The sequence below is a fragment of the Phalangium opilio genome, unplaced genomic scaffold (genome assembly GCF_054372755.1).
Source record: "Phalangium opilio isolate 3A_F unplaced genomic scaffold, DU_Popi_V2 ptg000038l_1, whole genome shotgun sequence".
Lineage (NCBI taxonomy): Eukaryota > Metazoa > Arthropoda > Arachnida > Opiliones > Phalangiidae > Phalangium > Phalangium opilio.
Genome location: NW_028324161.1, coordinates 4,614,806 through 4,620,060, shown reverse-complemented (window position 1 = coordinate 4,620,060; position 5,255 = coordinate 4,614,806). Strand labels below are relative to the sequence as shown.

Here is a 5,255-nt window from a genome sequence, read left to right as displayed (position 1 = left end):
TTCGCCTTCTAGCGGCAGATAGTAGCAAACCGGATAGTGGGGGGCTTATGGGGGAATCAACTTTCTAAAGAGGGAAGCGGCTAACGTCTCATTTTGTCTAGATGGCGCTAGCTTTTTCCGGGATTTGACTCGGTATTTTTCATAACCCCCCCCCTCTCCATTTTGGGGCTGAAAAGGGGGAAGTATGCTTAACATTGGTTGTTTAGTCGCTTAGTATGGGCTCTATGGGCTGCCATCGGTCCTTCAGTATTGGTTTGTCCATGGGTACACAAACTGGTTCTGATGTTGTAAGACTGAAGTCAGGCCCGATATAGAGTAATGGCAGTACTACCTATGCAAACGGCATACCTCCTATCTCTTAGCTCAGTGTCATGCCCCTACTGGGCGCATACAGTATCCTCTCTTACAAAAGCGCGCCCAGAGGGAGGGATACACGGTTTTCACCCCTCTCTACCACCACTAGTCTATACACTGTATCCTCAAAAAGTTTTTATAAATACGAAGTTTGAAAAAATATTCTAACTATTGCGACTGTCCACTTAAAATATCGCGAGTGTCCACTTAAAATAATGCGAGTGTCCATTTAAAATATCGCGAGTGTCCATTTAAAATATCGCGAGTGTCCGTTTAAAATATCGCGAGTGTCCATTTAAAATATCGCGAGCGTCCATTTAAATTTTGCCAAGCGTCCAGTAACCCAGTTCAATTTCGTTTTGGTTCTCCCAGTGTTACTAAGCCAAGAGGCTGCAGGGATAAAGGCTACAGTTCAGTTTGACCATCTTGGCTGACGTAGAATGCCTCACAATCAAAACATGGCACTGAAGATAAAGCTGAGAGAGGGAGCAACTTCTCCCACCTCAATAATTTCAAACATTATTCACACGTCCGGTTAAATTATCAGTAACGTCCTGGTGTATACGTACTATATAAAAGTCACAAAATGTTTAGTCACTAATCTTTTAGATTGGTCAAACTTAACATTCGATTTTTACCTCATTTTATTTTTGATGTTCATTACCAAACACCACTAAAATAATTATCCTGATAAAACAAAGCATGAATTAAAACCAGGCATGGATATAGTTTTGATGCTTTTATTAATAGTTACCTATCATCTTCATATAAAACAGTTCCGAACACAATTGACTTCATGCGATATGAAGAAAGCTCAATTCGTTTCTTACTAACCGTCTTTCTGAAATCCCGTCCCTAAGAAAGATACCTAACCGATCGCTAAACGCGCCCGGCCCCAAGCCCCCAACCAAACCAAGTCGAATGATTTCTCAATTCCGCGAATTTCCCCTCTCCTATGACTATAACAGGATAGTACAAAAAAAAAGAGAAAAATTCCAAGAATAAAAGAAGTTCCCAGGTGCGAAAAAGAAAAACCGCTCCTCGCTGTCACGAAAGAATGAGGAAAAGGGGTGCAAAATGGACTGCAAGGTTTTGCGCTCTAGGCGAGCTTCATTTATATTGATACGTGGAGTCCAGGTTGAGGGGCAAATAGAGTCTTTGTAACCCACGTGACGCGATTCATCCACTCGTAGGGTATGGTCCTTTTTTCAAATTTTAGGCCACCGCCCCCAACGCGAGCGCCATCTAGCGTTCTAGATCGGTAATAAACCTCGCCGACGCTACCTTTAACACCTCCTATAAAAGGAGGCGAAACAAGGTCATTACTAGTTTACGTCTAGTGTATCTTATTTCACAGACCCAATCATTTCAACACTTGTGGATAGATGAAGAACTAATATTATCTAATGTATATGAAAAATGCGTTTACACTATATATAAATGTAGTAAAGCTGAATTAAAAAGTAAACACCAAATTTGAAATGTTAATATCAAAAGATGTTCTTGGAATATTAAGATGAAACAGAGCTTTATAGCTACACAACTACTTAAAGAATCGTAATGCCGAAAAATATTTAAAATATTTCCATTTAATATTCTGCAAAAAGGAAATGTTATCGCTTTGTAAGAGATCTTATCATCCTACTCGCTTTATATTAACTTTGATATGCGTGTAGTGTTTCGATTCGGATGCAATTTTCATTACTCGTTCTATATAAACTCTCACTTGTGTCATTACATAGAAATAAGTTTATCTTAAATAATTAATTAAATATAAATGATATTAATTATTTTAATCGCCAGTAAATAACTTTAAAAATAGTTAAATCGTTTAAAATAAAGTTGTTCCTATTATCTTTCGAAACTTTGCTAATATTGACGTTTAAAGTGAAGGGTACCCCTCTTGCCCGCTTTCTTCAAATTTTGGGGTATATATACGATTCGTTTCCATTATAATAATAGATAAAAACGCATTCGCGTGAACCGATGGTGGAAGCCCTGCCATTGGGAGGCTAGACGTTTCTCGTAACCGTAGCCGATCGCCGCGTATATCTTAAAACCGAACGATAACGATGGAGAAGAAGCCGGAATGGACAAAGACCTGAAGATGGTGGTGCATATAAGCTGGTGTCAATGTGGGATTGACGAAGAACAGAAGATGGTGGTGCTTACAAGCCAGCAAGTACAGGCTAGTGTCCATGTGGGATGGACAAAGACTAGCAGATTGTGGTCCTTAGAAGCCAGTTAGTAAAGACTGGTGTTGGCACATGAATGGCCAAATTTCCGTGAACCACGAACGCGTTCCGGAAAACGGGTATTTGTTTGCTCCGATTTGTAAACTGCGAACGCGGTCACGTGGGGTGTGACAGACAGACAGACACACACACAGAAAGACAGACAGACACACCCATACGTCGAGTGTAATACCTCTCCGTGACGTCATCGTCACTCGGAGAGGTAAAAACTAAACATCCCAGGTTTAAGTATGCAGTTTTGCAAAAGAAACGAAGTTTCGTGAAGAATGGAAACGCGTCCTTAAAATTCGTAAATATGTTTCAAATCACATGGTTGTATGCACTTTGCATTTCAAGAATACTGATTACTTTTTTCCTGGTAAGTTCTTTTTTTAAGTATTATGAATTCAAGACCAGGATTTAATGTACTTCTTACTTCAGATATGCCGACAAGGAAAAGGAAACTAAAGCTTGGAACTTGCCCTTCACAATGCTTGCCTATATTGACCCCGACAAAATTATTTCCGAAGTTAACAGAAAGAAAGTTAAAGTAACTTCTTAATGATTGCTCCAAATAAAAAGCCTATTATTGTTATTAACAGGCGGCTACATGATCACCCCCAGCATTCTGGCTAATCTTCTGGACACGAATTTTACCTTGCCTAAGGCAGGAACCAATCAGACCTAATGCACTAGGTCCCATTGGTTCCTGCCTTTGGTTTAACTAGCCTTTGCCAAGCTTAGCCAACGTGTAGCGGAAAAGGCATCATTCAAGGGCATCAACAGAGTTCAGATCCCAATAGAAGGACTTTCTCTTCTTGTTTTAATGAAAATTAAACTAAACTTGGCGTACGATGTTCTTTCTACAGTGTTTAATATGTCTGATACCACTTGCCGCAGATACTTTAAACAAACAGTATTTATTGTGGCTGATGTTTTTAAATGCGCAATCAAATGGCCCTCTAGGGAAGAAATCATTAATTGCATGCCAAAATGTTTTAAAGGCTTTGAAAAAACTGTGGTGGTATTGGAATGTTTCAAAATTACAATAGAAAAACCTAAATGCCTTAAATGTAAAATCTAGTCTCATAAAAAGGGTAACCATATGGTTAAAATTTTGGTTGGCGTATCTGGTGCTGGTTTGATTACATTTTTGAGTAGAGCTTATGGAGGAAGAGCATCTGACTAATTCATTACTTTCCACAGTAAAGTATTGGACAAGTTAACACCCAATGTTGATGCATGCATGGTAGATAAAGGATTCAAAATAGAGAACGAATGTTTAGAAAAAGGAATTAAAATTTTTATTCCACCATTTCTGAAAAAATCTAAACAGTTTGCGGAAAAGAAATCTCTTAAAAACTTTAAAATACCAAAACCAAGGGTGCATGCAGAGAGAGTGATACAAAGATTAAAACTTTTTTCAATCTTTAATGAAAACTTGGATTGGGAGATGACGTATTTCATTAACCCTTTGTTTTTAATTGCAGCTGGTATTGTAAATATGTCATCACCAATGTAAATAAGATGAAGTTAGATTTTAATAAAATGGATATTTGGTTTTTAAAAAAATTTAATTTACTCAGTTTTACAATTTCATCACAATAATTTATGTAGTAAAAAATATTTTTAACCAATTTCAAATAAAAATGTCTATTTTACTACAGTGACTAGTATGTTTTTGTAATTTTTGATATAAGTGACCATGTGACATTGTTCCAAATTTTAAACTGCTATCCCCAACTGAATCCGTCCATAATAACCTTTGTTTTTTTCTTAAAAAATTACTTTATTATTTTTCTCCTCCCGTTTTTAAATATGGAATCTGCTTTGGTTCAATTAACTCGGGGATTGAAATGGTGACTCCTTTAGTGGGACACTTTATTTCCAATAACAAAGCAGCTTTACTGATGTTGTGTCATTTCCTAATTGAGTATTTTTGTGCCCCTAAAAATTTAACTTTTTAAGATGCTTTTCAGTTTATAGTGGCCAAGGACCCTATTCTCTAAAAATCTAAATCATTTGGACGGTGATCCAAATCTAAACGTTTGGATCGGCTCCATTCGGATAGGGCGCTTAAAACCGTATTCTCTAACCCAAATCCAAATCGACATTTGGATTTCCCGCCAAACCTTTATCCAAATCAAATGTACGTCACTTCCTCTTTCATTACGTAATTTTACTTAGCGTTTATTGGTCAATTCTTTTGCGGCGTTTAATATAAAAGTAAAATGTTTTTAAGCCTTGGATTTTTGCATGTTAGATTGTAATAATTTTCTACAATTAAGAAACCTCTTAATTTGATAGTTTAAGCTTATTAGGCCTAATTGATATTAAGTGGGAAATTAATTTGAATGAAAAATAGGTGGATATCTTTTATTAATTGGGAAATAATGCCCACATTTTTATATTTGGATTTTAGAAGTTAATTTATTATTTATTTTGTGTATATAAAATTCATAATTAATTTCACTAAGGCAATAAATTAATTACCTACAAGGAATTAACTAGTACATATGTTTAATATTAGAATTTAACTCGTTTGAAAACTAATAAAGTTTTGAACCGGTTTTTTTTTAACTTAGTAAAATTTGTGATTGTCGATTGGTCAATATTGTATATTAACCAATGGTGGAACCAATTTTTTTTTAAACTCAATGAAACTGA

At 36.2% G+C, this 5,255-nt stretch overlaps 1 long non-coding RNA gene across 1 annotated transcript; it reads right to left on the bottom strand.

Moving 5' to 3' along the window:
* Window positions 1–788: 788 nt before the first annotated feature.
* LOC149682744 (uncharacterized) lies at window positions 789–1,642 on the bottom strand. Its single transcript, XR_016365521.1, has 3 exons — window positions 1,109–1,642; window positions 993–1,041; window positions 789–922 (listed from the first exon to the last, which is right to left on the bottom strand). It is a non-coding gene; the product is annotated as an uncharacterized LOC149682744 (long non-coding RNA).
* Window positions 1,643–5,255: the final 3,613 nt, after the last annotated feature.